This window comes from Ovis aries, chromosome 16, assembly GCF_016772045.2.
Source record: "Ovis aries strain OAR_USU_Benz2616 breed Rambouillet chromosome 16, ARS-UI_Ramb_v3.0, whole genome shotgun sequence".
NCBI classification, from domain to species: Eukaryota; Metazoa; Chordata; class Mammalia; order Artiodactyla; family Bovidae; genus Ovis; species Ovis aries.
In genome coordinates this window covers 34,859,079-34,876,499 of record NC_056069.1, presented here as the reverse complement: position 1 = coordinate 34,876,499, position 17,421 = coordinate 34,859,079, and positions in this window count along the sequence as shown.

Below are 17,421 nucleotides of genomic sequence, written 5' to 3'. Positions count from 1 at the left end.
CTCAGTCACAAAAAGATTTAATGGTGTGGTTTAAGATTTAATCATGTTTTACAACTCCAGGCCTGAAGAGCTAGCATTTAAGGTCCAAGTTATGAGAAGAAATCAACTAAGTAAAGATCCTGGGGGAAGCGTTCCAAGCAAAGAAACTTGAGATGGGACTGCTCATGTTGTGTCAAAAGGAAATAATTGGAAGTAGTGTTAAGAGATAAGGAGGGTGACACAGGCAAAGGGGAGCTTCTGTAGGACCTTACATATTGTGTTGAATAGTTTGGGATGTTTTAGAGTTTCAGTAGGAAGTTGAAGGATTTTGAGTACAAGTGTGGTGGGGTCAGATTTGTAATTTAGAAAAAACACACAATGTAGTGTGTAGAACGATCTCTTGGGCTAGGGGAGAAAATTAGGGTTACAGAGAAAATGATTAGGAGCCTGTGGAAATAACCCAATGAGATGGTGGTATCTTGGACTGAAAGTGAATAGCAATTAAGATAGTGAGAAATGCTAAGATGTAGGATGTATTTTGAATGAGACAGATGGGATGAAATGTAGAGAATGAGAGAAAGAGAAGGATTAGGTATAATTCTGGGGGCTTTGGTTCTGAGCAAATAGGCATAGCATGATGTCATTTTCTGAGTAGCAAAGACTTGTTATGAGGTATATTAATTTCACACACATTTTTGAATACATTATTACTACCCCAAGATTATAGTTACCTTTGGAAATACAGCTGTGAAAGCAATAGAATAAGTCTCTACCTTTAAGGAGCTACCTTTCCTTGAGGGGAAGAGAGACAACAAATAAACAATAGATATCAGATGGTGATGAGTATAATAAAGAAAATTTTAATGTTACAAGAAAATTGGAACGCTTAAGGTGGATTTGTTCTTTTATTTTTTATTTAATTAATTAAATTAATTAATTAATTTTAATTGGAGGCTAGTTTCTTTACAATACTGTAGTGGTTTTTGCCATACATTGACATGAATCAGCCATGGGTGTACATGTGTTCCCCATCCTAAATCTCACTCCCACCTCCCTCCCCATCCCATCTCTCAGGGTCCTCCCAGTGCACCTGCCCTGAGTACCCTGTCTCATGCATCGAACCTGGACTGGCGATCTATTTCACATATGATAATATACATGTTTCAATGCTACTCTCTCAAATCATCCCACCTTCGCCTTCTCCCACAGAGTCCAAAAGATGGATTTTCTCTTTTAAATAGGTACGTTGATAACGTGTCAGCAGGGAGGTGATGTTTGTAGAAAGACCCAAAGATCATGTAGATATAAGCTGTGCCAAACCTGACTGTTTATTGGACATCCATCACATGCGTGAATTGAACAACTAGATAGTCAAGCCTGGAGTTTAGAGGACAGGTTGAGGATTAAGGTGTAAATTTTTAGTATACAGCTGCAATTTAATAACATAGAATTTATGAGGAAAAGATGAAGGCTTGAGATAGAGACCTTGGCCTTGAGGCATCAATCTAGAGATCATATAGGGAAAAGTGGCTAGGAGAGACAGACAGACTGATGCACATTCATAACACACAGAGCAAGGATCCAGTAAAGTCTGAAGAAAGCTAAGACTATGATGTGTGAAAAAAGGGTGAGGGGAGTGGCCAATTCTAACTGCTGAGGAAATTGATATTTCTTCAAGATGAGGATGGAGAAGCAGTCACTGGCTTTGATGAGGCTCAGGTTATTGGTGACCCTGAACAAAGTCAATTTAAAGAAATGAAAACTAAACCTCAACTACAGTGGATTGAGAAGAAAATGTGATGCAAGGAAGTAGAAACAGTAGCTCTAGATAAGCCTTGGGTGGAGGTTTCTGTGAAGGAGATCTAAGGCATACAGTTGAGGCTAGAAGCTCTCATGGACTCTAAGGAGGCTCTTTGTTTTTATGACAGAGACATTAAGACATACTTCTAACTCAAAAATTTGACCCAGTATATAGAGAGAAATTGATGCTGCAGAAGAGAAGGAAGATAATTCAAAAGCAGTACTTTTTATAAAGGCAAAGAAGAATAGATCTAAGGCACAGGGTAAGAAGGGACTTAGCCCAGAAAGAGGACTTCTAATTCCACTGGAAAAAAACAAATTGAATGTGTAGATGGATGGTGGTAGTTTAAGGAAATTAGTGGTGGAAATTGAGACTGGGATTTCTGGTTTGAGATTTTATCTTTTATTTTTTTCCCAATGAACTATCTGTTGGAAGTTGACAATTTATGTGAGAGGCAGTTGAGCTTTAGAGATTTAAGGAGCTAAGATGTTAACTAGCTGGCTCAGAGTTAAAAATAATTTACTAGAGCAGTATTGAATGCTCATCAGTTCAGTTCAGTTCAGCTCAGTCGCTCAGTCGTGTCCGACTCTTTGCGACCCCATGAATTGCAGCACACCAGGCCTCCTTGTCCATTACCAACTCCCAGAGTTCACTCAGACTCATGTCCATTGAGTCAATGATGCCATCTAGCCATCTCATCCTTGGTCGTCCCCTTCTCCTCCTGCCCCCAATCCCTCCCAGCATCAGAGTCTTTTCCGATGAGTCAACTCTTCACATGAAGTGGCCAAAGTACTGGAGTTTCAGTTTGGCATCATTCCCTTCAAAGAAATCCCAGGGCTGATCTCCTTCAGAATGGACTGGTTGGATCTCCTTGCAGTCCAAGGGACTCTCAAGAGTCTTCTCCAACACCACAGTTCAAAAGCATCAATTGTTAAGCGCTCAGCCTTCTTCACAGTCCAACTCTCACATCCATACATGACCACTGGAAAAACCATACCCTTGACTAGACAGACCTTAGTTGACAAAGCAATGTCTCTGCTTTTGAATATGCTATCTAGGTTGGTCATAACTTTTCTTCCAAGGAGTAAGAGTCTTTTAATTTTATGGCTGCACTCACCATCTGCAGTGATTTTGGAGCCCCCCAAAATAAAGTCTGACACGGTTTCCACTGTTTCCCCATCTATTTGCCATGAAGTGATGGGACTGGATGCCATGATCTCATTTTCTGAATGTTGAGCTTTAGGCCAACTTTTTCACTCTCCTCCTTCACTTTCATCAAGAGGCTTTTTAGTTCCTCTTCACTTTCTGCCATAAGGGTGGTGTCATCTGCATATCTGAGGTTATTGAGATTTCTCCCAGCAATCTTGATTCCAGCTTGTGTTTCTTCCAGTCCAGTGTTTCTCATGATGTACTCTGCATATAAGTTAAATAAGCAGGGTGACAATATATAGCCTTGACATACTTCTTTTCCTATTCGGAACCAGTCTGTTGTTGCATGTCCGGTTCTAACTGCTGCTTCCTGACCTGCATACAGATTTTTCAAGAGGCAGGTCAGGTTGTCTGGTATTCCCATCTCTTGAAGAATTTTGCACAGTTTATTGTGATCCATACAGTCAAAGGCTTTGGCATAGTCAGTAAAGCAGAAATAGATGTTTTTCTGGAACTTTCTTGCTTTTTCCGTGATCCAGCAGATGTTGGCAATTTGATCTCTGGTTCCTCTGCCTTTTCTAAAACCAGCTTGAACATCAGGAAGTTCACGGTTCACGTATTGCTGATGCTTGGCTTGGAGAATTTTGAGCATTACTTTACTAGCATGTGAGATGAGTGCAATTGTGGGGTAGTTTGAGCATTCCTTGGCATTGCCTTGAACACAAATTTATAGTGAGTACAGTCAGCTAGTATGTAGAATTGGTCCAATTTTTTAGCTGCTGTTGAGTAAGCATATCAGTTCAGTTTAGTTCAGTCACTCAGTCATGTCTGGCTCTTTGAAACCCGATGAACTGAAGCACGCCAGGCATCCTTGTCCATCACCAACTCCCGGAGCTTACTGAAACTCATGGCCATCGAGTCGGTGATGCCCACCAACCATCTCATCCTGTGTCATCCCCTTCTCCTCCTGCCTTCAATCTTTCCCAGCATCAGGGTCTTTTCAAATGAGTCAGCTTTTCACATCAGGTACCCAAAGTATTGGAGCTTCAGCTTCAGCATCAGTCCTTCCAATGAATATTCAGGACTGATCTCCTTTAGGATGGACTAGTTTGATCTCCTTGCAGTCCAAGGGACTCTTAAGAGTCTTCTTCAACACCACAGTTCAAAAGCATCAATTCTTCAGTGCTCAGCTTTCTTTACGGTCCAACTCACATCCATACATGATTATTGGAAAAACGAAAGCTTTGACCAGATGGACCTTTGTCAGCAAAGCAATGTCTCCACTTTTCAATATGCTGTCTAGGTTGGTCATAGCTTTTCTTCCAAGAAGCAAGTGTCTTTTAATTTCATGGCTGCAGTCACCATCTGCAGTGATTTCAGAGCCCAAGGAAAGAAAAATCTCTCACTGGTTTCATTCTTTCCCCATCTATTTGCCATGAAGTGATGGGATCAGATGCCATGATATTCATTTTTTTGAATGCTGAGTTTTAAGCCATCTTTTTCACTCTCCTCTTTCACTTTCATCAAAAGGTTCTTTAGTTTCTCTTCATTTTCTGCCATAAGGGGGATGTAATCTGCGTATCTGAGATTATTGATATTCTCCAGGCAATCTTCATTCCAGCTTGTGTTTCATCCAGCCCAACATTTCACATGATGAAGTCTGCATTATAAGTTAAATAAGCAAAGTGGCTCCCCTGGTGGCTCAGACAGTAAATAATCTGCCTGCAAGCCTGCAATGAGGGAGACCTGTGTTCGATCCTGGGGTTGGGGAGATCCCCTGGAGGAGGGCATGGTAACCCACTCCAGTATTCTTGCCTGGAGAATCCTCATGGTCACAATAGCCTGGTGGGCTACAGTCCTTGTGGTCACAAAGAGTTCAACACAACTGAGTGACTAAGCACAGCACAAGCAAAGAGACAGTATACAGCCTTGATGTACTCCTTTCCCAATCTGGAACCAATTTGTTGTTTCATGTCCAGTTTTAACTATTGTTTCTTGACCCGCATACAGATTTCTCAGGAGACAGGTAAAGCGGTCTGATATTCCCATCTCTTGAAGAATTCTCCACAGTTTTTTGTGATCCACACAGTCAAAGGCTTTAGCATAGTCAATGAAGCAGAAGTAGATGTTCTTCTGGAATTCTCTATCTTTTTCTATGATCCAATTGCTACTGCTACTGCTAAGTCACTTCAGTCATGTCTGACTCTGTGCAACCCCATAGACAGCAGCCCACCAGGGTCCCCTGTTCCTGGGGTTCTCCAGGCAAGAACAATGGAGTGGGTTGCCATTTCCTTCTCCAATGCATGAAAGTGAAAAGTCAAAGTGAAGTCCCTCAGTTGTGTCTGACTCTTAGCGACCCCCTGGACTGCAGCCCCCCAGGCTCCTATGTCCATGGGATTTTCCAGGCAAGAGTACTGGAGTGGGGTGCCATTGCTTGTTGGCAATTTGATCTCTGGTTTCTGTGCCTTTTCTAAATCCAGCTTTAACATCTGGAAGCTCTTGGTTCACATTCTATTGAAACCTTGCTTGGAGAATTTTGAGCATTACTTTGCCAGTGTGTGAGATGAGTGTAATTGTGAGATGAATGATTGCAATTTTGAGATGAGTGCAAATGTATAGAATAGGCTTCCTTTAAAAACAGTGCTGCTTGGAGAATGTAAATTTTGAATAATACCTGGAAGAGACTCTGTTTTGAGGAAAGTAGAGTGTAGGGTATTTTGATCTGGTGCTCATTGTTGCAACAAATAGAAAAAATTCAAGTTAATTCAATTTATTATGAAGCTGACCTTGAGAAAATAAATGGATTCTCGTGGAAACTTGGGAAGAGTAGCTACATGAAGGTCTCACTAAACCTAGAGCTTGGTAAGGGGCGACTGGTTTCTCAGGATGTCTTGAAAGCTTAGAATTTATGGTTAATAGATTTTCTCTTCTAAGTCTTTGCAGCTATGACTTGGCCATACCCTAGGGAGTTTTGGTCCTAATGTTTGTCAGTCTTCCAACTGTGAATTTTTGCTTCCCACTGCAATCAACAGAGAGAGTCGAACTCTCATGTTGGACAAAGTGATTAAGCATTCCATGGATAAAATGCCTCTAATCAGGGACTAGTACTGATTCCATAAGCTGAGGTTGGCAATGAGAGGGGTGACCATGTGGCTACTTTGGCAGCAGAGGTTGAGGGTGGCCAGAGTTGCTTAGAAGGATACAAGAGCACATGGGTGATGGTCACCATCACTAAGTTATTTCAGGCCAGAGAAAGATATGCACAAGTGCCTGAAATTTTTATCTTTTTGGATTGGGGAGTGATCATCAGCATTCTGAATTCATGCATATGTAGTCTTCTAACTTTGATTTTTATTATGGCATATTGTTATGTTCCATTGTAACTTATATTCTAGAACTCTTTTTAGAAACTAGTATATGAACCACAGGAAGGGAAATGATTTAATAAGAAAGTTTTCAGAGGATTGTTGCAGTTACTTTTTCTGGAGTCTGCTGAGCATCAGGTGTGGGGATATAGTGGAAACATACATAATAGGAAATTTACAACTTACTACTAAAATATATTTCTGTTCCTAAAATTATACCAAGTGAATGGAACAGATTGTCCTTTACTAATAAAACAAATGCAACCCTTAGTACAATTCTGTCTCTGTCAGGAGAAGGATGAGATAATTTGAGGAAGGGAAGTTGGGATACTCATCTTTGACTTTATTTAAACTTTGTTTTCCTTTTCCCAAGAAAATAGACTTTAGTAAACAACCTGATACTTCCTACTTGTGCAAACTTTCAACCCAATATTGTAGAAATTAAAAAAAAATGTGAATAAAATTAAGCTGTTACAATCTAAATGAGAAAAGAATTTGAAAAAGAATAGATGTATTAATATGTGTATAACTGAATCACTGTACTGTACACCTGAAACAAACACATTGTTAATCAGCAACACTTCAATATAAAAAATTTAAAAAATTAAACTTAAAAATTTCAACTAGTGCTTTTCATTGCTAAAATCTTTCTTAAAATCATGCAAAATCAGGTCAGCCACCCATCTTCTTTAATCTTTTCAACAGATCACCAGGATTCAATTGCTTTTTTCCTCTTTCGTAAGTGCTGTTCTAGCTGGTTGGACTTCCTTTCTGCCTTCCAAAATTAAGCTTATAAATGAGATACAGACACCCTAGTTCCTTTGGTATTTGTTTTTGTCAAAGATAATCAGGAAGGCTGCTGATAACAATAAAAAGTCCCCACAACAACTACAAAATTGCAAACATAAGGAATGACAAAACTTTCAAATTTCTTATTAAGGTCATTCCTAACCCACATCTAAATTGATAACTGAAACTCCCATAGACTGCTGCTTTTTTTTTTTTTTTTAATCCTTTGGATAGGATTTATCAAAACTCTCATCTTCTCTCACATTCCATTCTTTGCTGACAGAACAGAATAAATGGAATGCTAAGGCTTATCAAAGACTACCTGATTAATTGACAACTATTGTGCCACTAGACATTGGCCTTGCTTGCAAAAAACCTTTAATGCATTTCCTCCTAACACCTACAATGACTGTTTCCTACTGATTAAGGATTAAAGGCTTGATCCTATGCAAACATCGTTATGGCCTCCCCTGTTAGCCTGTGCCATGAACCCAGCTACTTGTCCTCTGTTCGGCTGAGACCTTATATTATCTGTCTCCATTGGGCTTTCATTTTAGTCACTTTAATGTTATTCTCCTTCAGGTGTGGGGTTACCTAGAAAAATCACCCCAGATCATTGATCTCTATTATATATTATAGAAGGGCTTCCCAGTTGGCTCAGAGGTAATGAGTCTGCTTGCCAATGCAGGAATCTCGGGAAATGTGTTTTCAACTGCTGGGTCAGGAAGATCCACTGAAGAAGAAAATGGCAACCGACTCCAGTATTCTTGTCTGGGAAATCCCATGGACAGAAAAGCCTGGCAGCTTACAGTCCAAGGAGTTTCAATAGGTCGGACCTGACTTAGTGACTAAGCACACACACACACACAGCATATATATTATAGAAAGAATTCGTGGTTAACATATACACATTGCTATATATAAAATAGAGAACCAAAAAGAAACCACTGTGTAGCACAGGCAGTTACAATCAGTATTTTACAATAACCCATAAAGGAAAAGAATCTGAGTATATATAAACGCATACAACTGAATCACTTTGCTGAATACCTGAAACTAACACATTATAAATCAACTATATTTCAATGAAAAAAAAAAACAAATAAAAAGATTGTAAAGGAGAAACATGTGGCAATAAATTTTGTTTTGTCTCTTCCACATCTGATCACTAGCACCAGCCACAAGCATTGCTTCAGGCCTCCAAACTTCACATTTGCATCCTTAGGACCATGTTCACTGTTGTCTTCTTAAAGTATCTGAGTGAGAGTTGGGGTATGGGAGGGGAACACAGACATTGTTTCTCTTTCTTTAGAAGTCATTTGTTCCAAAAGGGACTCATAAATCAGATCAAGGACAGATTAAAGAGAAATAGATCACTGTAATCTCTAGAAGCTGTACAACTGACTTTATCAGTTGCAGCTTTCAAAGAAATTAATGGAATATTGACTCTATCAAAAGACAAAGCAAGAAACTGTATCTTACTACTTACACCGTAAATGGGATATTTTTCACAACCTGACCTCTATAGCTACTTTTTCATCAGAAAATATATCAACATAAGAGAAAGCGAGCAAGCCAACATGTGAGAGAAAATTTGAATGAATAGTGACGAATACGAAACTATAAATCTACTTTAAAGACAGCAGGCTTGAAATCTTTGAATACTGGGTGGAGTTTCTTGTTTTCCACATAAATCAAATGGCTTATCTAAGACAGTGTATCCTATTATTCGACTATGTCTTACACAGAATAGAAGTAGGTTTTGAATTTATAGTAAATGGGTTCCTTTTCCACTCATAAAACAGACAACTTCCAGTTCTGATAAGAAAGTAACTGAACTTCATTTGATCAGATTGTTTGAGGTCAAAATTAAAGAATGGAAAAACTAGATCACAGTAATATTACATCAGTGAATAGCAGAATGTTTAAACTGCAAATAATCTGTGGCAAAAGAAATTGATGTTATTTCTATTTCTATTACTTCAGTATCTAGAGAAGTTATTCATTACAAACACAGTGCCATTCAAAGAGTAAAAATGTGTACCCTAAAGGTGTACATACATTACTGTGTTTTTTGTTACATTTTTCTCATATTACTAATAGAAGTGAAATTCAGCCTCAACCACGCCATTCTGCAATCAAACAAAGGGTAGAAATTTTCTCCAATAACATTTCCAACATAACCATTTTTAGGACTTTAGCACAACTCCTCCTTGACTTTTCTGTGCTTTTTCTAGCTCTCTTTTTCTTACACTTTTACCTTAAATAGTCTCATACTGTTTCAGTACTTATAAGGATTTATTTTTAATCAAAAAAGATATAAAATATATAGACTATCTCTTACTACCTATGCAAATAATGATATGACAAGCAAAAAGTCAGAAAAAAAGTTGATGACTTTTATCTGGGAACTTTAAAAGATCATGCTTGTACACCTGACTAACTACCCTTTGGTCTATAAATTTTAACACTTTTGTTTATTTGGGACATGACAAGTTGAAATTTTGTAAAAAGAAAAGCAAACAAAAACGACAACAAAAACCCCAGAGTTACCAACTTAATTTCTGGAAATAGAATACATGCTGAAAGTATTCTTATCTGGAATTCAGGTTGGGGAGACAAGGGTTTATACTATTCTGTTTGATAAGAGATGATAGATCTCTATATGAATCTACTAATTTACCAAGAGTTTGACTTCCTGGGGTGGAAGGAAAAGGTTGGAATCCATGTTAATATACTAAGAAATGGTGTTGCAAACATATCTGATCAATCTGAGTGGTTTCAACAGTGCCCAGACAACAGAAAAGAACAACAGGGTCCCAAATGGAAAAAAGAGTCTGGAATTATGAGTTCACATGTGGCAAAAAGTCCTGTTGGTCAAAGGACATGACTGATTTTGTAACTTATTCCATTTGGAGACTGTGAGTGTATCTGTATGACCAGGGACTGATGAGTAACTGTGTGAGCACAGAAAAAACTACAATATTCTAGGACTAATGCACCATTACTGTGGAATATTCCCTGACTAAACAAAAGATAGGAACACAGTAGACAAATGGGAAATACATATTAACTCCACCACATATAATGCTGAGCCTGGGCAAATTCACAGGAATCCTCAAGGAAGAGATGGCAGTCGCAGTGGTGACACTCAAGGTCATGGGAAGTGGTGACTGTATGAAGCTACCCTCTCAATGGTTGCCTTGGGCCATGTGACACTGCCTGGCCACGTTCTCATGTGATGAGTGGAAAGAGCTCTATCATTAACTGTGAGCAGATTTTAAAGCATGAACCTTTGCTATGGGAAATTTCCCTAGATTGAGCATCCACAGGAAGAACAGTGATACAGTAATGGGTCAGGAGTAGGGTTTCAGCTCTAAGGTGGTACCTTAGTAAAGATGTCTACCAGGTTGGTGAAAAGCACCAGCAGCAGAAAGAGGCAAAAGGCCAGAAGTGATGAGAAAAAGCTTGTGAGCATCCTTGAGAGTCCTTGAAAACAGACTCTGAAGTGCTCTCCATAGGCAAATAGGAATTTGGAACTCAAGATTTGCCTACTAGTGAGTATTAATGCTAATATCCCTACATTGTATTTTACTTTGTTGTGGATGTACTGGTGGAGGCAATGTCTCCAATTTTACTCAAGAAAAGTCTTGAATAAGTTTTTCATAGATAATAAATTGGCATTTTGTTTCAAGTCATTTTAGCAACTTTTCATGCATATCAGATTATGAATTGTGGGTTTTAAATCTTTTAGATAGCTAAAGTTTATTTACTAAAGTCACAAAATTTTGTTTTCAATGAGTGAAGTCATTATAAATTAATATTTTCTTTAGTTTCTTTCTTTAAAAAAATACTGTTTTGGTTTTTTCCTGGAGCTAAAAAGTAATGCTTGTTTGACTTAGAAAAATTTGAAGATCAAAGAAAACATCCTGCAAAACAAGTATTACCCATAATTCTATCATAATTCCTTTGAAAACCCACATAGTCAATGATCTGGATGTATCAAACCAGGGAATTCTTTTATTTCTAGCTTTTACCCCATCTAAGAAAAGTAATTAATACCCTAAATTGCTTTTATCTCAGATTTTCTAATGCATAAGTTAAATTAACTATTGTTGTTGGGTTTTTTTTTTTACTATTCTTAATCTATTAAAATAAAATGCTATGTTTGTGAGAATTATTATGCTCAGTTCTTGACCTGGTGAGTTGATAGCATGGTTTCATGATAGCATGACAAAGAATAATGGGATGTCACCAAAGTAATGGGTTGGCTTAAAAAGTGTTCAAGTTTTCTTCCATACCATTTTATGGAAAAACCTGAACAAACTTTTTGGCCAACTCAGTTTTGACATCAATACTATCAAGAGCTAACATATTTTGTACTCAGCATGTTTCAGATTCTGTTCCATGCATTTTACATATGTTATCTTATTCAGTCTTACAGGAATCCTGCAAACGCTATTATTACCTCTGCTGCTGCTACTGCTGCTGCTGCTAAGTCGCTTCAGTCGTGTCCGACTCTGTGCGACCCCACTGAGGGCAGCCCACCAGGCTCCCCTATCCCTGGGATTCTCCAGGCAAGAATACTGGAGTGGGTTGCCATTTCCTTCTCCAATGCATGAAAGTGAAAAGTGAAAGGGAAGTCACTCAGTCGTGTCTGACTCTTAGCAACGCCATGGACCGCAGCCCACCAGGCTCCTCTGTCCATGGGATTTTCCAGGCAAGAGTACTGGAGTGAGTTGCCATTGCCTTCTCAGATTATTACCTCTACTTTACTAATAAAGAAATGAAGGCACATAACATTCCTGTAACTTGTCTAAGGTTCCACATGCATGCGTGCTAAGTCGCTTCAGCCTGTAGCCCATCAGGCTCCTCTGCCCATGAGATTCTCCAGACAAGAACACTAAGGCTCCACAGTTATAGCCAATCTGTGGTCACAAATGAAGACAACTTTATTAAATACAGAATATTAGTGGATGGGCTTGCATTTACCATATCCCTTCCATTTTGGCTCAGAGGTTAAAGATTCTGCCTGCAATGCGGGAGACCTGGGTTCGATCCCTGGGTCAGGAAGATTCCCTGGAGAAGGAAATGGCAACCCACTCCAGTATTCTTGCCTGGAGAATCCCATGGACGGAGGAGCCTGGTGGACTATAGTCCATGGGGTTGCAAAGAGTCGGACACGACTGAGCGACTTCACTTTCACATTTCCATTTGGTATTGGGTATTGACATACAATTAGTGAGTTTCTAAATTAAAATAGAGTGTATATGCATGTGTACTAGATGGCTTCAGTCATATCTGACTCTGTGCAACCTTGTGGACTGCAGCCTGCCAGGCTCCTCTGTCCATGGGATTCTACAGGCAAGAATACTGAGTGTGTTGCTTTTCCTTCCCCCACGGGATCTTCCCTACCCAGGGATTGAACTGATGTCTCTCACCTCTCCTGCATTGACTATGCTAAAGCCTTTGAACACGTGCATCACAACAAACTGTGGAAAATTCTTAAAGAACTGGGAAGACCACCTTACCTACCTCCCGAGAAAACCTGCAGGTCAAGAACCAACAGAACCTTACATGGGACGACAGACTGGTTCAAAATTGGGAAAGGAGTATGTCAAGGCTGTATATTGTCACCTTGCTTATTTAACTTATATGGAGAGTACATCATGGGAAATGCCAGGCTGGATGAAGCTTAAGCTGGAATTGAGACTGCCTGGAGAAATATCAATAACCTCAGATATGCATATGACACTACCCTAATGGCAGAAAGTGAAGAGGAACTAAAGAGCCTCTTGATGAAGGTGGAAGAAGAGAGTGAAAAAGCTGGTTTAAAGCTCAACATTCAAACAAATGAAGAGCATGGCATTGGTCCCATCACTTTAGGGCCAAAAGATAGGGAAGAATGTAAAAATGTAAGAGACTTTATTTTCTTGGGCTCCAGAATGACTGCAGATGGTGACTGTAGCTATGAAATTAAAAGACCCCTGTTCCCTGGAAGAAAAACTATGACAAACCTAGACACTGTATTAAAAAGCAGAGACATCACTTTGCCAATAAAGATTTGTCTATTCAAAGCTATGGTTTTTCCAGTAGTCATGTATGGATGTGAGAGTTGGATGCTTTTGAATTGTGGTGTTAGAGAAGACTCTTGAGTATCCCTTGGACTGCAAGGAGATCAGCCTGTCAGTTCTAAAGGAAATCAATCTTGAATATTCATTGAAAATACTGATGTTGATGCTGAAGCTCCAATCCTTTGGCTACCTGATGTGAAGTGCTGACTCATCAGAAAAGACCCTGATGCTGGGAAAGATTGAATACAAAAGGAGGAGAGGATGGCAGAGGATGAGACAGTCAGACAGTATCACCAACTCAATGGACATGAGCTTGAACAAACTCTTGGAGAGAGTGGAGGACAGGGAAACCTGGTGTGCTGCAGTCCATGGGGTTGAAAAGAGTCAGACACCACTGAGGGACTGAACAGCAACAACTCTTACCTCTCTTACATTTACAGGTGTGTTCTTTACCACAGTTGCCACCTATATGAAGAGTTATATTTCAAAACGCTACTTGGCAAACCTCACAAAGGCGTGCAACTGTCTTTAAGAGGCCAATCATTAGCATCTTTCCTGAGAAGTTGAATCATTGTGCTTTAATTACAGATCACATTTCCAGCTTACTCTGAAGTAAAGGACACACTCTGCTACATTTTAAGCGTTAGGGTTAAGCAGTGTTAAATTGTTAGTGAAATTGGCCAATTTATTCCTGTCAAAGGAAAAAGATATGGAATTGCATATTATTGTAAACTCATGTTGCCTCATACAGTTCCTCTTCCAAGCATTGAAATTTAACTTCATGGTTTGGTAAATCTAATAAATTGTCTGAGAGCAGATGGATTGAGTTATTCCAGATGAACATAAGTGAACCATTTCCAGTGAATGGAAAGCATTATTATCCCACACTATTCTGTTATTTATTCAAGGTACAGAAATGTTAAAGCAATGAGCCTTATAGTTAGGGAAATTATTCATGTCTATTATCAGAAGCTGTACCTGATGTGACCTGTATTTTGCCAGCATTTATTTTTTTGAGGGGGTTGTGATGTCTGGAGGATGGGAGGATGAAGACATACTAGAGAAATTTAATCACAGAGAAATCCAATTTAGATAACCTGCACACTGTGTAAAAGGAGCTCTTTCTACTTAAAGCAGCACTTGCCTAAAGGAATGCAAGATCTTCATTGAGGAATGCAAACTCTTAATTGCAGGGACATCGGCTCTAGTTTCAGAACAGGAATCAAACCCAGGCTCTCTGCTTTGGGAGTGCAGAGTCTTAGCCACTGGACCACCAAAGAAGTCCCAATGACAAAGAACTTGGAGAGCTATCAGATCAAGATTCTTTCCTGAACAAGGGACAATAGGTTTTGTTTTAACCAATTAAGCACAGACTTAGTAACCTATTCCATCCTATCCAGAAAGTGATTTTCAACCCTTAGTTAACATAAGTATAATGAACCCTACCTTTCTAGCACATTAAAACCCCTTGATTTTTCCCACTAAGAAAAAATCATCTCCTAGGAAATTTCTTTTTTGGTCTGTGTTCCTTTGCCTGGCAAGGAAATAATCTCATTAGTCACATTATTAATCATGGCAGTAGTCCTTGCCTTTTCTCTAACAATTGCTTCCATAAATTATTATGCTCCATTCATTTTTCATTACTTAAATTTTAATTTTTATTTAAAATCTAAGTTTATGCCAAAATATAATTTTAATGCATTTAGTTCTGTATAACTAAATCATTCTAAACATTTTTCATCTTGAAAGGGGAGTTTAACACCTCTTGCTGGAGTTAGGGCATGGAGTTACTGCATAGATTACTTGTGTTGCCAACATCAAAATTATGTTACAAAGGCTTAGGCCAGCCATCTGCAATTCATTAGATTCTCTTTACACTGTAGTTTTCATCTTCATGCCTTATCTGTGTTACCCTGCACTCCTTGGAGAATTTCTTCATCTAAAACAGGAAGAATTGCCCTTTTAAATCTGATTTTAATAATTTAATCAGATATCTTCCTTCAAGAGCAGATTTAAAACTCATCTGCTGCAAATTTTCATTGATCAACTCCATCACTCTGATTTTGTTTCATCTTTGATACTAGTCCCCTGGAGAAGGGAATGGCCACCCACTCCAGTATTATTGCCTGGAGAATCCCATGGACAGAGGAGCCCGGCGGGTGACAGTCCATGGGTTAGCAGAGTTGGACAGAACTGGGAGACTTTCTCTTGGGCTTCCCTGGAAGCCCAGTCGGTAAAGAATCTGCCTGCAATGCAGCAGACCCTGGTTCTATTCCTGGGTCAGGAAGTTCCACTGGAGAAGGGATAGGTTCCCCACTCCAGTATTCTTGGGCTTCCCTAGTGACTCAGCTGGTAAAGAATCTTCTTGCAGTGTGGGAGACCTAGGCTTGATCCCTGGGTTGGGAAGATCCCCTGGAGAAGGGAAAGACTACCCACTGCAGTAGTCTCGTCTGGAGGATTCTATGGACTCGATATTCCATGAGGTCCCAAAGAGTTGGACACTACTGAGCAACTTTCACTTTCACTTTGATATTAGTAAACTTAGGTAGATTGTTTTTGATGTTTTTATTTAGTAATTGTTCTTTACCTGTGACTTTAACTTGCAAGACTATTTCAAGTTTCCCATTGTTGTTCACAATGTCCCCTACCTCCTTTATAATCTCTCCCATTATATGTTGGTTAATTCATTATCTTTGGCAGCATTTGAGAACTGATCAGTTCAACCACTTGTTAATTGTCAATTCTTTTTTTTGAGGGGGAAGGAATAAATGTTAGTTGCTCTAGATTTTAGAAGATCCTTCACAGTCTCAGCATTGATGAAATGCTGTTGTGAGAACTAGTTTAAAACAATATTTGTCAAATACAAAATAATTATTAGAAAGAAGAGACAAAACAGTAATAAATTCTAAAATCTCAACCACTTTGGACAATCACCTTGCAGGAAGAAAATATAAGAATCCAGGGTGTGTGGAATGGTGATCCCAAAGCTCCAATTTGTCCAATCCTCTATTACTGTCACAGAGGAATTTGTCTTATCTGACACACAAGGTAGATGGATCTTTCTATCAAAAGCAGCTTAAAACTAACTCTTTCTCACAGAGACCCAAGGATAACAGAATAGTCCCAACAAGCGTGGGAATGCAAGCTAATACAAAACCATTCTGTAGGTCAGAGCATCACCAAAACAGTATTGAGGAGTATAATATAGATGTTGCAAAGCACATTTTGGGTATACATGAGAACCGGAAGGGCTTCCCAGGTGGCTCAATGGTAAAGAATCCTCCTGTCAATTCAGGAGACACAAATGTGAGTTCGAACCCTGCATTGGGAAGATCCTCTGGAGGAGGATATGGCAACCCATTCCAGTATTCTTGCCTGGAAAATCCCATGGACAAAGGAACGTGGTGAGCTACAATCCATGGGATCACAAAAGAGTTGGACACGACTAAGCAGTCATATGAATTGGAAATGAATCATGTGGTGATATTCAGGAGTCATTTTTACTTTTATTAAGCATTAATATTATCCTGACAATTTAAAAGATACTTGTGTCTTTTTTGACGGTATGTTATCTTGTCTTTAATGGCTGATTGTGATTTTCCCCGCATTACCGCTGACCCCCCTCATTTAACAGATAAATTGTTTTGTGAACTAACTAGAAGACTGGATAGTTCTGCAGAAAGACTAGTGTTTCAATTTTCTTGTGTGAGCATATAAGAACAGAATGGGGGTTCTCCCAGCTTGCATGACTAGACTGAGTGACTTCTTGTTTGTGAATAAATGTTTTTATCTTTGGGGGAAGGAGGTTTAAGATTTGCTTGTATTATAATAAACCACCTGTTAATAAGAAGGGCATAGTTTCACCCTCTCATAAATAGAAGCTTTCTATATATAACAAAAAGAACTTCATAGCCTCTAAAAACAATTGATTTACTTCTTTTTTCAACAATACAATTATCATTGACTGAGCATTTGAATGATGTGTTATCAACTTCTTCCCACAGTAAGACACTAACCATCTAAGACAAACTATACTGACCTATTAATAATGAGATAAATTTCTCCTAGACCTTCCCTCTGAAATAGTAGCTGCTTCATGAAGATCTTGTCTAAATTTTTTAAAATTATCATCTCTCTTTAAGTGGTTCTGGATAGGAACTACTAGGAATCTAATCCAAGGGCTCATTTTGCAGTCAGTATTGGTCAGCATATTTCACAGGAAATGGCTGGTGTAGGTTATCCAGTTCAGATACTGTATTTTCCG